Source organism: Ostrinia nubilalis, chromosome 8, assembly GCF_963855985.1.
Source record: "Ostrinia nubilalis chromosome 8, ilOstNubi1.1, whole genome shotgun sequence".
NCBI lineage: Eukaryota > Metazoa > Arthropoda > Insecta > Lepidoptera > Crambidae > Ostrinia > Ostrinia nubilalis.
Window position 1 is genome coordinate 13,819,135 of NC_087095.1, and position 27,566 is coordinate 13,846,700.

Consider the following 27,566-nt stretch of genomic DNA (forward strand, 5'->3'; position numbering starts at 1 on the left):
ATAGGTTACAGAATAAACTGGATCTATCCGAAAATTCAATGTTTCCAGCTTCCATACATTTAGTAAAACCACATAATATTAAAAACTACATAAGATATTCAAAAACTGGTTACTGATCCTGAAAGTGGTCTACGAGCTCTATCCAACGGTACTAATAATTGGTTACAAAATAAACTGGATCCATTCGAAAATTCAATGTTTCCAGCTTCCATACATTTAATACAGCCACAGGAATGGCACTCATGTCTTGTTAATATTATAGCAAGTAAAGCCTATACCAATGTTTTCCAAGAATAATTTTAAATAAGAGTGCAATTTACGAGTTCATTTTAAGTGTTTATTATTTAATAAAAAAAAATCATACTTTTGTTATTGTTTGGCTGGCATACATTTAGTATGGAGGCTGAAAACATTACATTTTCGGATGGATCCAGTTAATTCTGTAACCTAATATTGGTACCGTTGGATAGAGCTTGTGAAGCACCTTCAGGATCAGTAATCAGTTTTTCGATATCTTGTATAGTTTAGAAATAATCGAATGAGATCACTTAACGTTTCCACCCTGTATATAAAAGAAAGTCGTGTTAGTTACACCACTTATAACTCAAGAACGGCTGAACCGTTTTAGCTGAAAATTGTCAGGGAGGTAGTTTAGAGCCAGGAGAAGGACATAGGATACTTTTTATCCCGTTCGAAATTAAAAAAAAAGTCTGCTTATTTATTGCCATTAAGGCGGAACAAAGTTCGCCGGGTCAGCTAGTTTATTATAAAACTTTTGAGCCTAATATTGACCTAACTTAAAGTTCTGAATTTCTTTCAAAAGGACGGGGACATTTTCGCCTTAAAATTTCAGAACCTGGCCTATTTATGAGCATAAAAAATTAGTTCGGTAAACATAAATTCCGAAGGTACATTAAAAAGGTCACTGAGAAATTCTGTAGAAGAAAAATTTGAAAACTACGTTTGAGGTCAATTGTCGGACTCAATTGCCAATTCATTGTTCATCATAATTATCGCCAATTTTCTTCTGACTCTTATAATAAACGATGGCCCTTTAATTATTGTCCTCGACTTTATTTCGGTGCTAAATAAAGCCTAGCCATTAAAGAAATTAGGTCGAATGTGCTATAAAAACCCTAATGCAACGCCCACATAAAAAGCTGTAATTCGGGTTTCAATAACAACGTCTGGTTAATGGGTTATGCAAATGCTTCCGTTATTGAATTCGGGGTTGACTGCTTCTTATGGGCAATATTACCTTAGTCACATCTGTGGGCCCTTTATACACCGGCCAAAGGCGAGCCCTTTCTGTTTATCAAGGTCGCCCAAATCAGACCCTAGTCGTGGTCTTAGTTAGACAAATAACACGACAGGCTAACCTAGTTTGATTTATTTGCACTCCAAACGGATTAGTAAAGGAGGTCCGAAATAAAAATTTCTTTAGTAAATAGTTTGTTTCAAAATCAAAAATATTTATTCAGTTTAGACAAGTGGCACTTATGACGTCAAAATATAGTAAATAATAAAAAAAGAAAAGGTAGCCCTTTATGGGGCACTTTACATGTCTCCTTATCTTTTGGGCCCTACCAGTTTAAAATTAGATTGGTGTGCCAGATTATTGTTTGGCTTAGTCAGTAGCGATGAGGGGCATTAATCTGACAGTAGAGCGGATCGTTTACTTAGCATTCCTTAAATAGAATGAAATCGCCATCGGTACAGTTTTGCAATTTTGAGATAAGCATTTGTTCTTGAAGGTGGACAATTTAAGTGAAAAGTTATGTGTATTTTACTGTTATATGTGAATTTATGAAATAAACATCTTAATTATGTATGTAATTAAAAATTGCATACAATTTCGTCGTTCACCCTGTGATCAATTAGCTTGCAATAGGGAAGAATGTTTTCTTAATAAAATAATTTATGTAAACTAAAGGTAACTAGAGCTGCCTAAATATTAATCAGAACTAGGTAGGTACATACGAATAAGACTTTTATTTTAGAATCAGTTTTGTACAAACCTCTTGGACAGAGAAATAGATTAACTTTCTATTTGGAGATGTCAGATCAGAGTTGATGCCAAATTAGGTTATTGGTGAAGCGCCCGCGGTGCAATTCGCTCCCAAAATGGGAAAGCATTTTCAGTTTTAAACCAAAAAGCAATTTGCTGACAAAATTTGAAGACTCTTAAGGCTTAAAACTTATAACTTTATAACAGCAACTGAGCAAACAATATTTTTATGACAAGATTTTAACGCCACGGTTTGGTTCGAGTAACTTTTATTGTTATACATACATACATATACATACACTTAATTATATGAAGAAATAAATAATTGAGTATTGAGTTTAATAGACAAGCCAGCATGGCATTGCTAGGTGATGCACTGTTTTAAAGCAGAAGTTTTTTCAGTTTTGTAATTATTATACCTACTCGTAGATTATAATCATCAGCTCGACCTAAAAACGTGTCCAATAACATAACTGCTGAATATTTAATGCCTTAAGAACCTTCGGTAAACTGCAAGCTTGCAAGCTTAAGATTAAGGCTGGGTTGCACCATCTTACTTTAACATTAACAAATGTCAAAAATCTGTCAAACTCCATACAAAATACACCGGTTATCGTTATAGTTACCGTTAAGGTTAGGTGGTGCAACTCAGCCTAAGTTTAATTAGTTTTACAGCTGGTGGTACACGTACCGGAAGCGTATTAATTATCTTGCCAACATGCATTCTGTTTGACACGTACTTTAGTGTAATAAAAAGTCTATTTTCGGCTCTTTTTATGTTTCAAACTCCACTCAATCCATTTATAACAAATCGTACGTTTTCCCGTAGCGATACGTTATTTAACCCACAAAGTTAGTAGCAACTTTGATTGAACAAAAGTAAATGGGTCGGCTCTCTAACTAGCTCAAGCTAATTGACGAAGTTAGTGAGCATAAAAACAACACATTGGCTGAACAACGGTGGTCGCGGTTGTATAGTCGACGGCACATCTGACTGTACATTTTGCTTACACAATATTAAATCACCTATTTCAATCTATACTATTACTACCGGCCGCCCGCCACTTCGTATGCGTGCCACTTAACCCCCTTTTGTTTTGTTTGTTTTGAAAAATACCGTCTTTGTGAGCACCTACGTTCTAAAAGGAAAATTTGAGCACTTGTAGTTTCTGAGATTTTGCGATGAGTGAGTGAGTCAGTCAGTCAGTCAGTGATTTTGCTTGAGTGAGCTTACTTGAACGCGCTAATCTAAGGAAGGTCTTTTTTTTTTTTTTTAAAGATTATTAGTAATTTGTTATTACACAAATTACTAATACTCCCGTTAGCCCCTCGTACTAAGCTAAATATGTCTGTGTCACGAGTGAGCTCACCACAATAGTCAAGCGGCGGCGGGGACCGAACCCGCGTTCCCCGGATCACGAGTCGGCCAGTCCGACCCCTTCACCGTTCGGCTATCGTGGCTTTTTAATTCGTTTTGTATTGGATAGCTTAATTATGGAGGTAGGCTTTAGGCTTTAATATCACCCTACAGCTAATAGGGGTGGAGCAGAAAAGAAAAATGTTGCAAAAATGGGAAATAGTATTTAATTTATGCTACAGTCTTTAGCTTGATATGCTATTTTCTGTAGATGGAGTCTGTCGTAGTCACTGTATAACTTTTGTCATACAAATTGAGCTAAAAGCTCTGCGTGCTATGTCTTTGGGAGTTTTGCCTTTATTCAAAGCCGTTATCGAAAACGGTTACTAAAGCTCAAGTAATAGCTTTCAAGATATTTCTCTCCGACTATACATTCCAAAAGCACTCAGAAATGTAATGTGTTGACAGCTTTTCTACATAATAATTTATGCATAAAGATTCCCCTGTATACAAACAACATGAGTGGTATACAGTCATATATTGATTTGATTCATCGCAGTAACTTCCCGCTCCTAAGTTTTTTCAATATTCGTAAGTGATGCAAGTTTGCAAAAAGTTTCTGAACTCGATGATCAGAGGCAAAAGTATTTATTGAAAAACTTCATTTATTTTCTGCACGTAGCCTTCTAAAAGGCACACCAATAAAGTAACTGAGCCGGCCACTGATCCGGGGCAATATTTGGGTTGGTTTTCAGAAGCTGACCGAATAATCGAGATAGCACAATATTAGCCTTTTTACAAAGCTCATTGGCCGCTTCTTATTGAAATCCGCTCAATCCGCCGGACTGCTTTGAATAAAAATATTTGTGTGCTAAAGAGATCTTTATCCGAGCAAGCGTCGTATAAGGCTATTTTAAGGACTCTACACACTAAAGATAGCGACAGCCCGGCGCCTTGGTGTCGGCAGCTTAATTTCAAAAGAACGACTTGTACGACTGCTCATTTGCCCGCCAACACCCGAGAAATTCAACACTGACAATACACGTCACTTTTCTAAACGTGGTTGTCACAGTAACAGTCTCGTTGTGAGTATAATACCTCATCATCATCATCATCATCTCAGCCATAGAACATCCACTGCTGAACATAGGCCTCCCCCAATGCGTTCCATGTTGCCCGGATGGTAGCGGACAGGGCACATAGTACGCAGAACTGACGGCCGATGGGGCAGCAAGGTTCTGGAGTTGCTGATGTCGTACCGCCTACAAAGTTTTCCTTTCCAGACTGCATTAAGGACTCTACACACCGAGCCCGCTGACAGTTTATTTCAAAAGAATCATATCGACGACTTGAACTTTCTATTACTTTTGCAAACATGTCAAAAGTCGACGTCTTATGTCGGCGGGTTTGGTGTGTAGACTACCTACATCACGTTTACAGTAAGCACCCTTTAGTAAATTGCGGAGCCGTTTGAAGATTCTTGAATCCATTGATCGTTATAAGACCTCCGTAATGTCAAGTTGAGGTTAATGTTTATTGTTGCGTGGTATGCTATGCAAAGGATGATGGGCACAAATGTATGGAAAGTGGTACCCGCTCCAATAGCCATAACCAATATATATTTCAAAAGGCCTTTAGATGTAGGAAAATATCTGCTATGGGGCCAGTTCTAATTCACGTTTTGAAAGCAGTAATTCCACTAAGTATTATAACAAAGTATAACACAATCATCCATGTATACGAGTATGTACTATGACTACAATCTATTAATATAACTAAAAGAAGCATTGAAAAGGAAAGGATTATACCTACGACGAACTACCCAAGCTATTAGCCCTTGATTCTCTTTCATCATGATCATCATGATCATTTAGCCATAGCACATCCAGTTGAACATAGGCCTCCCCCAATGATTTCCACAATGGCCGGTTGGTTGCAGCCTGCATCCAGCGTATTCCCGTTACCTTTATGAGGTCGTCGGTCCATCTTGTGGGTGGACTTATTGGGTCTTGTGGGTTTATTCACTTTAGCAACCCATAATAAAATCCTTAAGAAGTAATAAAATTCTAACCCCTTTATTATTAAAATTAAGTTACACCCTAGTTGAACTCTAGCTTAAATTGTCATTTGGTATGGAAATGTCATTTTAATCCATGGTTCATCCTAGGTATAACTTTTTATTAATAAGGGGTAGTAGTTCTTCAAATAAAAATTATCCCTATAAATAATTTTAGAGTTAAGGAAGGATGCTGGAGCAGTAAACCCTTCATGCCTCGCATAACCTAAGTACCATACGATGGACACGTATGATATTTCGACTACACAAAAAGTATGTTTATCTTCGAACGCAACCAGATCTGAGGCTGGTTGCCATAGTAAATGTTGTTCGTCTTGGTAAGACCTTTCAAATGACACTACAAACATAACTATTGGAGCCGGGTACCATTCTGCAAAAAAGTATGTTTATCTTCGAACACAACCAGATCTGAGGCTGGTGGTCATAGTAAAAGTTGTTCGTCTTGGTAAGACCTTTCAAATGACACTAGAAGCATATCTATTGGAGCCGGGTACCATTTTGCCCATTGTCCTTTTGGTTTACAGTTGCGGATGGCACGCAGACAGAATTTGGCTCTGTTAAATGTCTATACTTAATTAATTATAATGTAATTTCTGTTTTCTACACGTCAGCACTTAATATGGACTGAAAAAATAACTTTCACGGCTTAACTGTTTTTGGATATTTTAATGCAGAATCTGTCTGAAGGTAAGAAAAAATCAATAATGTCAGACTTTGAAGATAAGCCTGCCATCTCTAGTAACTTCAAAGTAAATTATTTGTTGACTCCTGTAACTTTTATCTCTTTACGAAATGGGCAAAACTCAGCCAAAAAGGAGTTTTCGTCTTAAAACATACCCACCTATTTTTGGTAGTTTTTGTCTTGAGCGCCGGCGAACTTTCAGATATTGGTATTACCTAATCCTGTCCTGTCTTTAAGAGTTGATTTTAGTTTTAAGACTCAACTTTTTTGTGAGAAAGCTGATTAAAAGTATTATTAGGTATTTCTGTTGTGTTGTAAAGTGAAATTAAAATTATTAGTACACCTTTTCAGGGCACTTATTCACGTCCCAAAAATCGCTTGCCCTGCCACCTCTTCAGGGCGGAATATTGCGTAGATAAGTATCTATTTGCTAACCTCGATCGTATTACCTAACTTTGCGCACGAGTTAGGCTCAGAAATTGAGTTGTAGTACCTGATCATTACGTTAGCTCCGAGGGTAATAAAGTTAACTAGGATTTAGGAAAATGTCGCGTAAAAGTTGTTTTAAGAACTTTATAGCAGTTTTTATAAGTTATATAGTTTTATAGTAGTTTTTAACTTTTTAATGTAGTTTTTCAGTTTGTGCACGAATTCGTCGATATTAATAAGTATAAGACAAGTCCTATTAACATAATTATTATTTAAAGGTATGTAGTACCTACATACCTATGTGTTTTCAAATATACTTACCCAAACTAAAACCTACTTAACGGTATGTCTGCTAACTCAATAAAGAATGTGGTAAATTAAAAAAAAAAAACAGTATTTATTACTAAAAGATGTCACATTGTACAATTTATTCTGGCGGCCTCTGCACTAAGCAGGAAAACTTGTATCGCAGCGGCTAATACGAACAATTACCTTAAAATAATGACATCGTAATTGTATAATTTAATATTTAAGCCATTTCAATTACCTTCTTCTTCTTCTGCCTCGCCTTATCCCGTTACGCGGGGTCGGCTTTCCCAATCATGGGCCGCCATTTGATTCCATCTTGAACGTCTTGTTATACCTACCCTTATATTACCTACCTTACCCCTAACTAAAGTTAATGTTATAAAATTATGTGAGGAAATATGAGGTAAAATGAATAGGCCTTTAAAGTGCGGATTTCAGATTACAAAGGAACTTAATTTAGTATTTATGGATAATAAAGCCTCTGAAATTGCAATTCTTTCAAAGATTAACTGCGCGAAATATTTTGGCAGATGAACTCTTAAAATTAAGGAGCAGAGTTGAAATTCGTTTGACAAGAACTTTTAGGGTTTAACAGAGGAAAAAGTCATTTAACACCTGCCGGAATGTTTAATTTTCATGGTGAAAATCACACGTATTTACGTTGGCAGCTTGGGATTGTAAAATGCTATAAAGAACTGAAAAATGTTACGAAAATATAAATAATAAATACCTAAATACTTCTGTGCATAGTTGTGTAAAGAATTGACTCATGCAAATAGATTAATAGAGTCGCGGGAGAAGATTAGAACTTAACCGTAAGGAAAAATTATTTTGAGGGTAGTTACCATCAGTAAACATGGGCAAACAAGATAAAATTTAGAACGGTTACAAATAAAATGATAAGCTCAACATAATCAAATCAAATTATATCCCAATAATGAAGACGCCATCTCTTCAAGACCAGAATGGATAAGTTCGCTGAAATTGGGCTTACTTCTTACTAATATTATAAATGCGAAAGTTTGGATGTCTGGATGTTTGTTACTCTTTCACGCAAAAACTACTGAACGGATTTTGATGAAACTTTACAGTAATATTGTTCATAATCTAAAATAAATATAGGTTATAATTTATGACGATCTGTGACAAACGAAATTTCACGCGGGTAAAGCCGCGGGCAAAAGCTAGTATTGTAACATATTTCTTGTAATTGTCAAGTGTGGCGTACAATAAAGTCGATTACTGTCAGATATCCTATCTAAAATCTGTACCGTCATCTGTTTTTTATCTGCCTACTTGATCAAATGGATTCCCCCCATTATTTCTTAAGTGAAAAGGCGACATCGTAAATGATTTGCGGATTCCAATAATTACATTCTCAACCTGTAGCAAGGTCTAGATTAAAATTGACAAACTAAGGCATAAAACATATAATGTTCCCGAAATAAGTTTGAATTAATAGGTAAACGTGAAGGTTCAAGTAGTTACTATAGTTACAATTATAGTTACAATACTCCAAAGTAAAAGATTTTAACTCCGAAGACTACTGTGTCATATTACTTGGGGAAAGCGATTTCCACCATCAGAAAACATATGCTAAATTAGTGAAAGAAATTAGAAAAGCTCTAATACCAGTGATGCACACAAACATCATTCTGGTTCCACCTACATATATTTGTGGTGCGCCTATATTTAATTACAAAGTAGAGGTTTTTAATAGAGCACTATCCAATGACGTGAGAGAACATCAACACGTTTACATGTTTGATTCTAATCAGGACTTGAAGTACACAATGTTTTCGACAGCAACAGGAAAACTGAACAAAGCTGGGATGAGGACGATATTTTTGAATATTCAGAAGTTAATAGGTAACATAAACGATGCAAGTACTAGTTTTTTTCGTGGATATGAATGACCAAAAAAGTCCTGAATATATTAACTATGATGACACCTCTCTTGGATTATTACACCTAAATATTGCTGGAGCTCTAAATAAACAGGATTTACTCCAATGTGAAATCATCCAATTCGAAAAAGAACAGCGATTAACAATAGATGTTGTTTGTCTATGTGAAACAAACCTTGAGGTGGGATCAGAGTCAAATTTAAAACTCAATAATTTCACAATGGCGACATGGTTCTCTAGAAAACGCTCAAAACGTAGAGGAGTTGCTATATTACTTAAAAAAGATATAGAATATAAGATGATTGACCACCTTAGAAGCTTATCCGAGAAATTTGTCTTCGAATGTTGTGGACTTGAATTAACGGCATATGGCATAATTGTAATTTGTATTTATACTAATAAAACGCCATCATCTACGAACTCAATATTTTTCAAAAAGCTATCAGATCTGATGTATGAACTGTGTAAAAAAAAACGCAAAAAGATAGTAATTTGTGGAGACTGGAACATCAATACTTTATCAAACACTAATATCGCTGTCGAACTACAACAAGTCTTACAAAATTGCAATTTGGAATTAAAGATAAATGAACCCACAAGAATTACAAACAACACCAAAACCTGCATAGATCAAATAGCAACCAATATAAAAAGTAGCACATCCAGTATTCATGAATTGGGTCTGTCTGATCATACAGCTCAAGTGCTTAGAATTCCAATCAAAGAACGAAAGAGACCTGTAACAAAATGGTGGTACGAGTTTCAAAGGGACTATTGCAACGAGAATCAAGAAAAGTTCCTCGAGTGTTTAAGAAAATTGTCATTTTCAACAATTTATGAAGAAAATCTGAATGCTACCGATTCTTTCAACGAGTTTTACAGTTTGTACAAGTTACTCTATGACTTATGTTTCCCTACGGTAAAGGTGAAGAAGTATTTAAGAAGTGAAACTTCAAGGTGGTTAACAAAGGGTATAAGACGAAGTTGTCAAAGAAAGCGTACACTTTACTTATGTAATCGAAAAAATTATGGCTCTTACAGTATTTTATATAAAAATTATTCATCTATTTTAAAGAAATGTATTAAATTCTCTCAGAAAAGTAATAATTTAAATTATATTAATAAATTTGATAACAAATGTAAAGCGGTATGGAATGTAATTAATAGATACACTAAGAATTTTGAAAAGCTAAGCTCGATACAAAAGATATGTACACCCGAAAATGAGTATAAGGATCCACAGACTATTTCAAATGTTTTTAACAAATATTTTATTGATAGCGTTTCTGGCAATCACCATGAAAACTCCAATTCTTACTTGGTTGATGAACATATAGAATCTGTACAGTCTACAATATTTTTAAGTCCAGTATCCGAAACTGAACTCATAAAAATAGTTAACTCCCTAAAAAACTCGATGTCTGTAGGCTTTGATGAGATTCGCACAGATATTGTTAAAAAGAGTATTTTAATCATAGTGCAGCAATTCACATTTAATTTTGTAATAAATAAACTCATGCTTGAAGGTTCTTTTCCTGATGTTTTAAAAAAATCAATTGTAAAACCGTTGTACAAAAAAGGTGCAAAATCTTTATTACAGAACTATAGACCAGTAACACTTATACCGATTTTTTCAAAAATTTTAGAGAAGTTGATGTTTAGCAGATTGAATAGTTTTTTAGACAGTAATGATGTTTTAAAAGAGGAACAGAACGGCTTTCGCAAAAGTAAAAGTACATCACTAGCTACATTTAAATTAATTAGATCTATAACAAATTGTGTTAATGATGGTATTCCAGTGTCAGTTCTGTTCCTCGATATGACAAAAGCTTTCGATTTTGTATGCCACAAAGTACTTCTTTCGAAACTTTATAAATATGGTATTCGCGGACCATGCTACACATGGATCGAAAGCTATTTGTCACAGAGAGAACAATGTGTGGTAACTCAGAAGTATTGTCCTAAAAGTAGATGTTTAGAGAACTATGTATCATCATGTGAAGTTAATAAATTTGGAGTGCCTCAGGGTAGTATCTTGGGGCCGCTTTTGTTCCTTCTGTATATTAATGATCTACCCAGAAGTATACCACATGAATGTATCTTGTTTGCAGATGATACCACTGTTGTTATCAAAGGTGATAAAGATAAAAATTATTTATGTCATGAAAGTGATATAAACATGGCATTATGTAAGGTTATTGAGTGGCTTAATAGAAACAATTTAAAAGTAAACATAGATAAAACAAAATACATACAATTTGGTACACATAAAAAAATACAACCGAAACTTAACATAAATTTTAAGGGACAGGTAATTAACGCTGTTCAACATACAAAATTTTTAGGAATAACTTTGGACAGTCATTGTGATTGGAAGCAACATATATTTGAAATCTGTTCAAAGCTGAATAGGTTTGTTTTCGCTCTTAGACGTATTAGTCAAATTGTATCACAAGAGGCTGCTATCACTGCTTACAATGGCTATGTAAATTCATCTTTGCGCTATGGAGCTTTAATCTGGGGAAACTCTGTACATAGGGATAAGGCATTTATTATGCAAAAGAAATGTATTCGAGCTATTTTTGGACTACAACAAACAGACTCCTGTCGTCCCTTTTTTAGAAAATATAATCTGTTAACTTTACCTTGCCTTTACATTTTTGACTGTTGTTTATTTGTCCAACAAAATCAAGACTTGTTTATTCAGAAATTTCAAATTTCAAATCGAAACCTACGCTCTGTATACAGAAATAAACTAGTAAGGCCTCAGACAAAATTAACACTAGCATCAAGGAATGCTTTTATTATGTGTATAAAAATATATAATAAACTACCAGACGATTTTAAAGAACTAAAATTCTCAAAATTTAGAAATGTTATTAAAGAATGGTTAACTAAAAAATGTTTTTATAGTGTACAAGAATACCTAGATTATAAATAAATATGTTTAGATATAAAAATTAAAAATGTGTATACGCCTGAAAGGGTAGGATCAAGTGATACTCTGTAATTAATTTAAGATCTTTCTGTAACCTTGTTTCTATACACAATAAAGAACTTACTTACTTACTTACTTACTTACTTACTTACTTACTTACAATTAAATTTTTCAAGAATAACTAAATCATTAATTCAAATATTAAAAAGGTCTATAAAGACATTTCCATACCCCATGCTTAACTTTACGGTAACAAAAATTACTGAAGTATTTACAGGTTAAAAGCGAGCCAAATCCCTTAAAGCACTTCTTATTGTTTCAGATTAGGCGAGAATTCACGAGTTGGCATCTCATTAATACTAAATGAACGCCCTCATCTTCCAAGTGTCAAACCCACGGCGTAAAGTTATTGCGTTAAAAACATTACACACAGAAATGGGGTTGGGAACTGACTGCTGGGATTGAGTTGGACTCGTCATTATGGGAGCGCACAGTCGCGCGCAAAATGGATATCATGCATAACATCACGCTGGAGCGAGAGAAGTTCTACGCGTCGCAAAATTTCAAGAACCCGTCGAACTCTAATGACGTGGAGGTGAGTACAGTCGTGTACTGCTTCGCATGAAATTCAGTTTGTCACAGAAATATCGACTTACATGACACAAATGTAGTAATTTGGCCAATTAACTCAATATTGTTTATTTATAACACATTTGTATGTATTTCGTACAGAAATTATATTTGCGACTATTTACGGAAGCCATGAAAATCATCAGTAGTGATTAAATTAACATATATTTCAAATTACTGTTTATTTATATTTGGCACACTTATGGATAGAGTTCAGTGACTGTTCCCTTATTCTGTAAAGGTATTGCTGACGCGTTTTCCTTGCGAGTCTTCAACCGCGAAGTAAAGGGAGACTATGCAATCTTAATCTTACGGTGTTAAGTGATATGCAGTCTGGGATGACTAGGTTTTTACGACTTTTAACAGTCTCAACCATGTAGTTTATAGATCAAGATTGAAAAGTGTTATACCTACCTATACGGAGATAAACTAGATGACAATTTATGCAGTTGTACTAATTGCTATTTTGCAGCAACAAAATTAGTCACACTATTATTATGTACTCAGAATAGTGAAAACATCAAAATATAAGCAACATCGAGAAGTGAATACTTAACAGAAATGAATAAAAACGCGCGGATTTGATTTCCGGGAAAAGGGTACTGATATTGAATTCAGGGTAGTGATTTGGGTTCACCATTATCGTTTTTGTTAACATGTCCCTAAAACTCCTTATCTATATATATATAGAAAGTCGTGTTAGTTACTCCACTTATAACTCAAGAACGGCTGAACCGATTTAGCTGAAAATTGTCAGGGAGGTAGTTTAGAGCCAGGAGAAGGACATAGGATACTTTTTATCCCGTTAGAAATAAAAAAAAGTCTGCTTATAAAGGCGGAACAAAGTTCGCCGGGTCAGCTAGTTTTTTATAAAAACTTTACTTAATAATAAAAGGATAGATAACATGATTTATGTCAGACTTTATTGAGGAACCCCATAACCTATATAGAAATATAGGCTTCCATCGTTATTATTTTATGGTAATTTCATACATAAACATTATTTAATCTAGTCAGTTCTACGTAGAAAAAAAGCGATTACCTATAATAAAACCGAACTATTTCATCTGAATATTTAAATATACTTTTGCTGGCACGCTGTGTTATTACAACTGAAACTTGGATTATAATATTAAAGGAATGGCATCAATAGGACTTATTTTATTATACCTACGAGAAGTTATGCCTCGCATCACGCACCCTGTATTTACTTACAGTGGCATCAAAGACTGTAATATTATTGTTAGCTTTTATGGCTTTTGTAAATTATACGGTGGAATAAGTCTCATTTTAAATGCAATATAAGCCTCATACTGGATTTGAAAGCTTACTTTATTGCTAATGTGAGTATTACGACGTAGAAAATTATCCTTTCGCAAGTCTTTTATTATTTTTCTACGACATTTTCTTACGAAAATATAATTATAATAACTACTGCTGAATTTAAAAGTAGCTATGATTAAAGTTTTTCAGTTACAGATCTTTTGCATCGCCTGACATTTTGTGTTGTTAGGTAGGTAGCTATATTGTCAAAAGTTTTATTGTCAGAATTATCGCAGTTTTCCCAATATGGTTCATTACGATATTATTATTATGCTGAAACGCGCTCCTTTTACGAGAAAATGTAATGTTCTACTGTAAATTTTATACAGTTGTGAATTTTTTGCTGTTCCGCTTAAAGGATCACTAAGTAATAGTACCGCTTATGAGATAGAAGAGCTTTTTCTTGAACCACCACTTTCAGATATTAGAGACAAAGTAAAAATGTAAAAGCCAGAAACTACTTATTTAATTTGACAGAAACAAGGATGGTTTGAGTTTTTGCCAAAATTATGAGACCGTTTCAGATTTTTTAAATATTTACGATCTCGTAAAGGTCGCTGAAGCAACTGGATGCGGGTTGTAAAAATCCCTGGGAGTTTCTGAAACGAACAAACGATGTGATGTAAAATTTGGCGAAGACAAAAAATAAATGTTCTTTTCAACCGACTTCAAAAAAGGAGGAGGTTCTCAATTCGACCCGTATGTTTTTTTTTTTTTTTTTCTATGTTTGTTACGCGATGACTCCGCCAATTATGAACCGATTTGAAAAAATCTTTTTTCGGCGTATAGGTAATACTTCAAGGGTGGTCCCATTTAAATTTAATAATAGAAAAAACAACCCCCAAGGGTGGAAAATTGGGGATGAACTTTTTTATACGCAATATCTCCGCCGATTATAAATCAATTTGAACGATTCTTTTTTTGTTGAATAGGTATTATCAAAAGGGTGGTTTCATGCGAATTTGAAGAAAATATTTCACCCCCAAGGGTGGAAAATTGGGGATGAACTTTTTTATACGCAATATTTTTAATTTTTAGTTTTTTTTTGTGTTCACGCATTTGAAGTCGGTTTTATTTTTTTTAATTCACAATAAATAATGTAAAAACTAACTTTTTTTTACAATAAACTGCGGTATTAACTATAAGACCGAGTAGAACTTCAGTAGAGTAAAGTAAAAATAAACATCACTGAATAATATTTAACACCATTGTTTGTGGGTCAAGTTGCAGAGTAAGCAATTCCTACAAAATGGTCTGACCTTTCATACTCGGCTATCAGCAAAGGTCGTGTCAATGCCCTTATTTGTTTTGGACTGTTGGGTCCTGTGATGGATCCAGTACTTAATGGTAATACTTTCGTCGTCTCATGAGTTATGTGCACGTGACGGGAATCGAATTCCGTTTGATGACATGTTTTTCTTTTAGGTTATTGATGTAAGCACATATTGTTTGTTTTGTTGTTTTGTGCCCTAAAATAGCTTGGCTGTACCAAAAAAAGAAAGACATTTGTTTCATTAAGACACATATTGAACAAATTGAGAACAATAACGACACTTGTTTTCAAAGATTACTTGAAACTTACTATTTTTATTCTTGGATTAGAGTTACATTGAGTTTTTTATTAAGTTACATTGAGTATGTTGTACACGCTTGTAATTGTACATGTGAACAGCTAGGGACTGGTATTCGCTGCTTGCTGCTGTATTTCCCGAACACTTTAATCCGGGCCTTTTCAAAGCGAGAGTTAATAGGCACTTTCAGGGCAGATTGTAAACCATCCTAGACTGCATTTCACTTAACACCAGGTGAGATTGCGGTCAAATACCTGCCTTGTTATGCATAAAATAAACCACACATAATAATACGTGTCGCAGCAACGCAAAACGGAAACAGCTCAGTAATTGGTTTACTTAAAAGCAAGCCATTGATTTTCAGCTATAGCCCATAGATACATAAAAACAAGTTTTTCATAGGTTAAGTCAACTGACCTTTAAAAAGAGGATAATCTCAAGATCGTCGCTAATGACGTACTAATGACTAAAAGTACCCTTAGCGTAAGCTGCAATAGCTTACATAATAAGCTGTTACGGGCCTTGTTATGCCACAGATTGCCTGCGGGACCCTAAAGGTTTGTTAAGCAACTTCTGTCATGTAATATCCGACCTGGATAATTAACTTTGTTATGAAACTAGCTCCCAAGCTGAATTGTACCATTCCAACTTGTTAAGTTTCGCAATTTTTAGCTTTGTGTAGTTTGCAATTACGTTTATCAAAATAAATGAAAATAACTCTACATCTTTTTTCTTTTTTTATGCATAACAAGGCAAGTATTTGACTGCAATCGCACCTGGCGTTAAATGGGATGCAGTCTAGGATGGTACATAAATCTACATCTTATTACATTCACTTACTCTCTTTTAGGCCAGTTTCAACCAAACTTTTATCCGAGATCCGAGAATAGCTCCTGAGCTATTCCAGTTATAGTCAAGTTATATCAGGGTATAACTGGCACATTGACAGTTTCAGTATGGGAAATATGTCAAAATGTCGAATAACTGACGATTTATTATGAGATTAATATTTACTCTTGTTTGGTCGAATCCACCCTTAGTACCTACTCGTAGTTTGGATAATAAACTATGAAGCATTTCAAATGTAAAAATATAGATGACTAGGGAGCTATAAAACAGGTTTATATCTGTAAAAATATTCCACAATCTGACCCATGAGATTACCCCGTACGAAAACACGAACTTTTTGCCTCTTCTCAAAATAGAAACATCCCAATAAAGTTGTTAAGAACCCTACACATTATTGGGATGTGGGTTGTGCAATAAGATTGACAAGTCCTAACGTAATGACGTCACGAAATCCAAAATAAATTGACTACAATTTGTTAGATGCCATCAGTGTCGCGAAAATAAACTCAGGTGAAGTTTGTAAGATGTAAATGGAATATTACGCAGTTAGTTGTTTTTCAGAAGACAGGTGTTTTGTACGACGTAAATGAATTACTACCTACCTACTAACTTGCTTTTAGGATTCACATGTTTATCTCTTGTTGAGGAGTTAACCTGAGAAAGTGATATCACTTACGGCCTATAAGTTATTATAGGTTATAAAATATAGGTCCTCAATTTGTCAAATTGTAAAAATTGTAATATAATATTTTTTGTAAGCATTTACCCCCATATGATAAAAAGTTACACCTAGGATGAACACTGGATTAAAATGACATTTCCATACTAAATGAAAATTTAAGCCAGAGTTCAACTAGGTAGGGTGTAACTTTTATTAAATAAGGGGATTAGAGTAAAAGAAAACTCTGTTCTCTGTCTCTCTCAACAGTTTATTACACTACAGATAAAAGAAAAATTCAAGTCTTATTTCCACGAGGAAATTGATACGGAGCTGAAAAGTGACTGAAGTGGCAATCGGCAGGCTAACGGCCTAAAGTAGTCGCCCTTATAAGTGAAGACTGCTAATTGGCTAGACTTTGCTGAAGGGTCACCAAAAGTTCAGACTTGGGGAAGGCTTTATGCATAGTAATGACGTATAAATTTATCGATGAAATTGTTCACTCGTATGTTTAATCAGTCTATTGGGATACGATCTCTTCACAATTCACTTGCCAACATAATTTTCTCTGCTACATGCGAGAAACTGTCATTTTTAGTACCTAGGTCTATATTTTTTGAGGTTCATAATAAGACTTGGGCTAATTCAAATGCATTTGTCGAGAGTAGAAATCGTCTGTCAAATAATTTTCTAGTAATCAATTTTGAACTGATTGTCAAGGTAATACAGTTGAAAATTGAATATCAAAGCCAGACTACGCCTAATGTCAGATCAGCCGATGGTAGATGCCAAATTTCCAATATCGCGTACGAAGACGGAGAACTTTGTCAATATAGTGGTACATAAGGGTCATAATTAGTGGATGCCGACGATTTTCGCGCTGTCATCTCAACGACTGCCCACCCTTGTCGTTAGAGCAGTCGACTGGATAGAAAGCATGGAATTAACATGGTGATTGATAAACTAGGTGCAAATAAGCATAGGTATTTTATAACCACAGAATGCTTTTTGCTTAAATTTGAAAATAAAGGATATTGTTCTGCGTCCATACATCGTTCGCCCCAAGACCCCCAAGCAATGAAATAATGATTTTTATATGTGAAATTACTTAACGATTGTCACCTTATACTTACTCCACTAGCTTTTCGCTCGCGGCTTCGCGCGCGTGGCCTACATTAGGTACCTACATATTTTACGGAACCCTATTATTTTCCAAAATAAAATTTAGCCTGTTACTCGTGGATAATGTAGCTTTCGAATGGTGAAAGAATTTAATAAAAACGGTCCAATAGTTTTTGAGTCTATTCATTACAACCAAACAAACAAAGTTTTCCTCTTTATAATATTAGTGTAGATACTTAAAGCACGGATAAGCGGGAGATTCGTTACAATAGGAAAAATGCTTCAGATTTTGAGGTTATTAGCATAACAGAAGTACATTTCCATTTTCTATCTTCTATAGGTACTTATAATAAATCTGTAGAGAGGTCAACTCTGTACATGAAATATATTTTCAAAATAACTATCAGGGGGTGATACTGATGCCAAAAATGCAATCAGTAAAATTTTTGTCTGTCTGTCTGTCTGTATGTTCCTTATAGAAACAAAAACTACTCGACGGATTTTAACGAAACTTGGTACAATTATTCTTCATACTCCTGGGCAGGTTATAGTATACTTAGGAATTCCCACGGGAACAGGAATTAGCGGGAAAATCCTTTTGTATAAAAAATCTAAACCGCTTAAGTTAGACGCTTTAAATTTCGCACGTAGGTACTTTAGTAAACTAATTCCCACGGGAACTGGAATTCGTGGGAAAATCCCTTTGTATGAAAAATCTAAACCGCTTTAGTTAGACGCTTGAAATTTGACATGTAGGTATCTTAATAAACTTAAAGCTTAGTTACAACAGGATATTGCAAAATTCCCACGTGAACGGGAAAAAACATTTGAACGAAAAAATCTAAACCGCGTAAGATAGATGAAGGGGGTAAAACGGGATCCACGCGTACGAAGTCGCGGGCGGCCGCTAGTTGCTAATAAAACTATTTATTGTCAAGAATTATATGTATAATAATGCGAATTCCCGTTCCCGTGGGAATTAGTTTACTAAAGTACCTACGTGCGAAATTTAAAGCGTCTAACTAAGCGGTTTAGATTTTTCATACAAAAGGATTTTCCCGCTAATTCCTGTTCCCGTGAGAATTCCTAAGTATACTATAACCTGCCCAGGAGTATGAAGAATAATTGTACCAAGTTTCGTTAAAATCCGTCGAGTAGTTTTTGTTTCTATAAGGAACATACAGACGGACAGACAGACAGACAAAAATTTTACTGATTGCATTTTTGGCATCAGTATCACCCCCTGATAGTTATTTTGAAAATTATATTTCATGTACAGAATTGACCTCTCTACAGATTTATTATAAGTAGGTATAGATATGTAGGAGAGACGTCTTAATTACACTTTAAATCGTAGATCGATAAAGAACCCCTTTGTCAAACCGTATGAATAGCAGCAAATAGAACTTTGCGTATTGGAAAAATAGGAATGCCTACGGAAAAGCCAAACATTTTTTAAAAAGAAGTTAATATATTTTACTTACATTTAAATCCAAAAATATCTTTATTCCGACCCAAGGGTAAGTAGGCAGTTATGTAGGTATAAATGAAAATACGTATGTAGGTACTTATTATTTATTAATGGTCATGTTCTACATTTTCATTAAATATGGGCCCAATACATCAATGATGTCGCCATCACAACAAAGTACCATAAATGGTTTAACGAGATTCCGATATTTGTATAGGGAATAAGTTTTTTTTTTGGTATGCATAATTGCTACTTTTTTGCACATAAATGTATGTATGTACCATCCATGATGACAATAGCCTTTCTTTGTGGTAAATCGTTTCCTGGCTTCCCGAAAAGAGACTGGAACATAAAGGTTTCTTTGGGCTACTTCCTCTCTACTAATACGTTGTAACCCTAAATGTGCTGGTACGAAATGTTCCTCCATCATACTGCGTGCTTTCATTACATATTTTGTAAGAGTACTCCTTGAAATGCCAAGTAATGTAGCTATTCTGTCATCTGAATCACCGGTCCTCAGCTTCATTAAATAAGCACCAACTGTAGTAATTCGTGCTCTCTGATAGTATCTATGGCAAAGAAGATCTGAAGGACGAATCTGAAAATAAAATAAAACATCAGATTCACAGTTCAACAATAAGAAGAGCAATATTTATATAGGATTAACGACTTTTGTGTGTAACGGAATAGTAAGATGAGTGATGAAAGATAATTTATGATTTGAACGCTGAATGATGAGGAATGATTGGTCTATGGAGGAAACGAAAGGGATGAATGAGGAACGAGGATTGAGAGTGAGAATAGTGGTAGTTTAAAAGAGTAGTCTGTTGTTATGCAGGAAGTATAAATAAAACTTTACTGAGTTTATTTGGCTCAGGGAATTTTTAACTGGCTTTATAATAGTAAAAATTATGTTTAATATTATGTAAGTAATAATATTGCAATATTTTAATAATATAAGTCTATTTGTATTATACAGGGTGGAAACGATAAGTGATCTATAACACTTTTAATATTGTGTGGCTGGCATACATTTAGTATGGAGGCTGAAAACATTGAATTTTCGGATAGATCCAGTTAATTCTGTAACTATTTACTGATACCGTTAGAAAGAGCTCGTGAAGCACTTTCAGGATGAGTAACCAGTTTTTCGATATCTTGTGTAGTTTAGAAATAATCGAGTGAGATCACTTATCGTTTCCACCCTGTATAACCTGTATGGATGAGAGTAGTGGCAGATTGAAAGCAATGGAAGGAGTTGAAGGATGGGAAGGCTGATTCGGAAAAAACCTTTTTTATTATTATAATAAGCCGGCATAATTATTTTTATGTATTATAAAACTGGCAGGGCTCTTACCTCTCTGGGTTGAATCCAATTTCGAACAATGTTTAATATATCTTGATTATTCTCTGTATCCAAACAATGACTTCAAGTTCGCAATAATGAACAACCACATCCAACACAAACTTGTTGGTGACCTACCGGGGCACCGGTTGGCATATCTGGAGAGTCTTGTGAAGTAGGTGTGGTATCTCTTTGCAATAATGAGTGACAAGCCCCACAGATGTAGTCATTTGCAGTAACCTGTTTAAAAATAATAATAATTAGAAATAAGTTTAAAAAAATTATCAGTTTTTTAATGTCCCGCACTTAAATTATTTTATTTTAGTATTAATTTACAGAAACCAATAACTTTACAAGAATTAGACTGATTGTATAGCCAATAACATTTTATTAAATAAGGACTTTAGCGTGCATTACCTCTAATGGAGTTAGTCGTTCCACAATTATGTTCCTGATGTTAATATGATGTTGAGTGTTAGTTCTCAGGGACATGAGCTGATGTGAACGTGTTCTAGGCTCTAGTGTTCTACTGCAAAGCACACATTTTCTGCTAAGATTTGAAGTAGATGCATTTGTGTTGTATCTTGGGCTTGGGTCCAACATGTTGTGCATATAAGATCATGAGCTGTAACCTGTAAAAATAAATAGATTCATTGCATGCCATGCCACACATACTCCTGTGCGTTGAATAAATTGAGCCGCAAACCATAAAAAAAATGATAATTCAATATTATGTGCTGTTAGTAGAATTTTGGGTCAGAGGGTAGGGTTAAACAGCTTTAGTAAATAAGCATTGTTGTTATAATAATTAATTATGACGTGTTACAAACTTAGTTACAAAAAATAATAATCTAGTAGTCTTAGTTCCAAAAAACAAAACAAGCTTTCATTGAGAGCAGGGAGATAGTGTCAAAGTAAATAATTCCTTAGATTTACACCAAAACCAGCTGGATTGTCAACATAATTGTTGTTTCGCTCATGCCTCCATTGCGCTGTACCATCGACTAGTTTCTTACAATCGAATCGGGCCTGGCTGTCCACACTGTCCAGGGTTGAACCACAGATAATAGCGGAACATTCATTTCAAGACAACCCGCCATGAGAATGGCAATTCAGAAGTTTGGCAAGGCTAGTACTTATTCATAAGATTGCAGAGCAAAATGTAGGTACTTACCGATCGAGGTGCTGCCCATTGTTGTGTATAATTAAGTTGCTCATTTTCTAACACCATAGAACCACCAGCCGAGCCTTGGCCGAGCCACACAAAAACAGTAAATCCCAGGCTGAGTATGTCGTTATTGCAATCAATCAGAGTCCGTTTGAATAGCCAAGTTTGTAGTTAATAAAGTTCCGAAAATAAAAGCTAAAACACAAACGAATCACAAAGAAGGATCAAGCAAGACAGCAACACAGCAAGAGTGAGTGAGAGAGAAAAGGTGATGCGAGTGAATGACAATTTGACTAACAAATAGGGATGTCCATTTAGAATAGACATAATCGATTAAATTGATCGTTTTTGAAAAATTTTATTTTTAAACATTGTGTTGCTATAAATATTTATTTTATTTATTTAATAGGACAACCAACAAGACATACACTGGAAGACAATCAATATTTACAACGTATTTAACTTAATCTAAGTGCTGCCTTAATTATAGGTTGCCACGGCATGCAATAGTGGACTTATACATAAACAGTGTCTACACTTAAAGAAAAGAGTAAATATGTAAATGTAGGTAAATAAATGTGATTAAATATACATAAAATGCAATAATCCACTGAAGCGCTGCGGGCGCGGCGGATCTGCGCCCGTCTAAAGGTCTAATGATTAGACTCTAGTCTAATCGATCATACCATTATTTACTTAAATCGAATTAAAAAAGCGCATCTCTGTCTCTGCTCTGTCAATATGTCGGTGACTTTGATTTCGTTTAAATACTTTTAAAATATTTTTTCGAACTGCAACTTGTCCGATAGGTTTGGACACTTGCAAGTAAATAAATAAAATATACCTACATAAAATTATGGTACATACCTACTAAGTCTTTGAAAATCTTAGGGCGATTTTTATCAATGTCCTTTGTCTGCTCGATTGCATTGATGGTAAGGAGCAATGGTATTATCTATAATATCATTGGTAAGGAGGGACTGTTCTAAATACATATTATGATAGTTGAGATGGTTGAGAATATTTCCGGGTCGATCGCTTCCACCTTCGGCCTAGATAGTACCTACCTACCTACTTATACGCCAAACTATCTTATGATTGTTATGCATTGTTAAGTAGGGTTATAATACCTAATTATGATTGTTATGCATTGTAAGTAGGGTTATAAATAATTATAATTTACATAAGCAGCAGGTCGGTTATTTTTATTTAGGCAAATGTAATATTTTAAAAGACAATACGTACGATCAGATATTAAGATCAAAGATAAAGATTTCTGCTGTGAAAAAAAATATAAAACAGCTAACTTCTATATCAAGTTCCAAGTCCAACGTCGCTATACGTACCTACCTACTTAATGCTACTGGATTATACGTTCATAGCTCAGAAGTTTAGTCCTTTTTCAGCAGTGTTTAGTAAGAATATTATTACAAATGGGCTTTTAGGGATTTTGTTCACATGGAATAAACGACAAAGTTCTTAGTTACTTATCCAATAGGTAGTAGTAACATATATGTAGACAACAGGAACTTAGATGCCAACGAAAGAAAATAGGCTATCAAATGTTGTTTTGGGGACTTACCTTTATAAAAATATCACATTTAAAAATTCATACCATTTGTTGTTATTTAAAAAACAATGTCAATTTTGACGATTAACTGAAAGTCTATTATCTATGAATATAGTAGCGATATATGGTATCCAGCGGCAATGGCAGTGCAAAATTTTGACAATGACTGTAGTTATCATACTTCGAGTTTGTCCATGGAGACGGCAAAAGTCCTTTAGTTGGCCATAAAGTAAACTTAACGGAAAATGTTACTTAATTGATACCGAGGCGCAACCTGGAAGCATTGCTAAGTGTGCTCCTCGTTACTGGTTCATCGTTCGTCATCGTCATTGTTCGTAAAAACCGGGTCGCGGCAGGCAAATAATAAAATTAGTCTTATGTCTTCTCCCTTATTAACTTCGATGGATAAATAGCTAAACCTCCTTGCGCGTAACTGACGTTTGTTGGAAAACCGATTTTTTCAGGCCATCGGATTTTAATTTCAAAAGTCATTGACCAATCCCAGTTCATATAATAACTATTATGACGTTTTCTATTGGCCAAAAGATTTAACTCTCTAAAAATCCGCGTGCAACCATATCCTGCTTAAATATTGTGCACTTTATTCAGCACAGATTAAACAAGCTAAATGACAAATAGAATAGATTGAAATGACAGATTGCACTTGAATTACCCTACTGAATTTTGGAGTTAATCGAAGTTCCTTATTCTGCTACAGACTAATTACCTTTGTACTGTGGTAAACCAAACCCAATGTATAATTTTAAATCGACCAATTTGTTCTAGCATGTAAACTGTATTCTAGAACAAATTGGTCGATTATGATTCAGAAACTAGAAACTTTCAATAGTAGCATAAAGAAATGTATAGAATTTATTGATTGCAAGTCGATTCTAAAGTTCAATACCCGAAGCTCGCATTTGTACCTCCGCCTGCAATCTATTGAAGTAGTTGTTTTATTCTGTTTGGTGTTGGGATTTATTTGCAAACGACTGCTTGATTTCCCAGAGCAAAGCCTACCTATTAGAGTCTATTGAATGCGTCAGTTTACTCGTACAAAGGTGTCGTTGAGTTTGCTAAAGATAAATTCCTTTTGACCTTTGAATTACCGCCAAAATTACGGGTTGATTAAAGATTTGGACCGGGAATATACCCATTAGTAACCGTATAACAGGAAATGGTGGGAAAGGTCCCTTTTACGTACAAGCATTTGGTAGTAAAATCGCGCCTATTACAACTAGGTACCTATATAGATGCTAGACGTGCCACAGGTCTGAACATGAATTATTTCATACGACTGGAAGAATGGTTGTTATAGACCCATATTAAAAAGAGGGCTGCCAAATGACCTTTAGTGTCAGAGAATGTTTAAATGAGAAAGAAAAGATAAATTATTTGTCTTTCATTTTTATAAGCTTGAGAAACCTTAAGACTAATTTACAAAGGGGCGGCATAAACCCAGTGTTTATTATCACAGCAGTTAGAAATAAGCACCAAATCTGCTAACAACACAATTTTCTTACAAATATTTTTTTTTGTATTACAAATAACATCTCAGCAGTCTTTTTAGATTTTTTGTTTGTTTTTTAAAGTGAATGTTTGGTTCTAATTTGAATTTTGCTGCAAACTAATTTGAGGGAATGTATGTACGGTCAACAGCACGTCAACGTAAACACTGTGGTATCTTACGTAGTTGCGATAGGGGCGACTTTGCAACGAAAATGTATAGCTTGATGTGCTGTCGACTGTACGAGTAAATTATTTAAAATTAGTCACTAAGTTCCTTTTAAGTGGACTTTAGGTACCTACTCGTTATTAGTAGTTAAGGTAAGAAAACTTATAGCAAACATAATAAGAACTCCCCCAATAAAGTTTCTCTTAACTTTTAAAGACCAGGTTTTAGGTTTTAATTTATAGAACACGAATAAGAAGAGCTCAAGTATTTGTATGGATTTAGTGGCGGCTTCATTGAATGGTAGACATTAAATACTCCGTGATAATAATTAAAGTTACAATGTAATTTATAACAGTGGTCTCAATCAATAAGGTTCTTCCCTATGAAGTGTGCATTCATCACCTAATAATCTTACATTATGATCTCATTTTAAACATTTCTACGAAAGAAAAAAAGGTAGGTACATACATTAGTATGAAAAAAGAATTTATGAATGTGAGCAAATAAAACTTTTTCTGTAGGATTTCATAAAATAATAAGTAATTTTGAGGCTGTTTAAAAATATTAAATTACTCGTAATACGTCACTAGACCATATCCTCCTTTGACCGACAGCGCGCACTGGCCACCAAGAACGCTTTTTAAAAAAAACGCCGATCATCTTTTGTTTTCTATACTGCAAATATTTTCACGCGCCAATTTCAACGCTTGTAGGGTGTTATTTTTTCTAAATATTCGTAGATTTTCTTCGAAAATTAATTTGAAGTGCTATTACTGAACAAATAAATCATGAAAATCAAAGTTGTACACGCTTATGGACCTCTTTGCTGCAAGTAAGTCCCCAAAATTGCCAGACATTTTGTGAAGCAGTTGTGAATTACTATGTTAGTAAATTATTCCTGTCCACTACTAATTTATTATAATAATAGCAATGTTGTCGTTCCTTTGTTACACACGGCTATTTATTTATGTAAATTGTTGTTTTCATGGCAGACTTTAGTGTTTCTTATAGTCCGTAAGCGTTGCTCGTACTGAAATAACACACTGGACTCGCTTATCGGATTACTAAACTAGATTTTAGACTATACAGGGTGGAAACGATAATAATAATAATAATAAATCTTTGGACAATTTCACACAGCGTCAGCTAGCCCCAAAGTAAGCAACTTAATGCTTGTGTTACGGGTGCTAGCTTAACGGATATACTACTTATATACTTTTTTATTAAATACATAAATATTATACATACGGTGGAAACGATAAGTGATCTCAGTCGATTATTTCTAAACTATACAAGATATCGAAAAACTGGTTACTGATCCTGAAAGTGCTTCACGAGCCCTATCTAACAGTACCAATAATATGTTACGGAATTAACTGGATCTATCCGAAAATTCAATGTTTTCAGCCTGCAGCGCTTGGTACCGTTGAATAGAGCTCGTGAATCACTTTCGGGATCAGTAATCAGTTTTTTGATATCTTGTATAGTTTAGAAATAATCGAGTAAGATCACTTATCGTTTCCACCCTGTAGAAACACAGATAAAGGCTAGAGCTATGTTATGTATTGAATCTTCAAGGTGAGGGTGACAGGCATTTTTGTATTGTCAGCATCAAACAGTTCGTGACACCCAAAGTGGCCAAAAAATTGTGTACACAAACATATTCCAATATTTTAACAACGACGTGTTGCGAACTTTTTGGCTACTTTCCGTGTCACGAACTATTTGACGTTGCCTGTAGCACCCTAGACTGCATCTCACTTAACATCAGTGTGCTTACCATGAGTTTACGTTAGGTGTGTTCGCTAGCGAGTACGTCTAAAAAATTCTATGAAGATTCTATTTATTGAAAGTAGCCGCCCAGAGGCGCTGCACAATATGTCATACATTTAAATGTCATTTTACGCAGTCGCTAGCGAGCACACCTAACGTTAACTCATGGTAAGCACACAGGTGCGAATGAAAAACAGAAATTACGAAAAGTGCACCCACTTTTGTTACTTTTATTGTGACATAAAGGTTATTTTGTGACCTAGTGTAATTAATTTCGGCAGTGGCAGTAACATTTAACTTAATTGCGACGTAAAGGGAATAGTAACAATCCCAGGCTATTAACGTCTAGTTTATTTCATCTCACACATAAATCAAAGTTATTTAACCATGTTTTATTTATAGGCTCAATTGCTGTACTTAGTTCTTTAATTTATTACGTGATTGTTTTGCAGAAGTAGAAGTAATTGATGTTATTAACAAACTAAAGACTTTTCTCAGGACACATAATTATTTCATAGCAGTAATAGGCCTGCCTATTAAATCATATTCTTTCCTTATTTATACGTATATTTGTATGGAGCTAGCTCTTATGTTTAGTAATACTTTCACCAATATTGTTCATTATGATATTATTTTCTTAACAACGGCTAGGAAGAGTATTTACCTAACAGGTTACTAAACCAACACATTAGTAGAACAATGTT

The 27,566-nt window shown here is 34.6% G+C and overlaps 1 long non-coding RNA gene across 3 annotated transcripts; it reads right to left on the bottom strand.

Annotated features, from left to right (window-relative positions):
• Positions 1-19,468: 19,468 nt before the first annotated feature.
• LOC135074241 (uncharacterized) lies at positions 19,469-22,093 on the bottom strand. 3 transcript variants are annotated; one of them, XR_010257785.1, is made up of 5 exons: positions 21,613-21,689; positions 21,094-21,308; positions 20,689-20,916; positions 19,744-19,929; positions 19,469-19,711 (listed from the first exon to the last, which is right to left on the bottom strand). It is a non-coding gene; the product is annotated as an uncharacterized LOC135074241 (long non-coding RNA). The 3 variants fall into 3 exon arrangements; XR_010257784.1 differs by lacking the exon at positions 21,613-21,689 and adding an exon at positions 21,851-22,093 and having other exon boundaries at positions 19,469-19,929; XR_010257783.1 differs by having other exon boundaries at positions 19,469-19,929.
• Between the last annotated feature and the right edge of the window lie 5,473 nt (positions 22,094-27,566).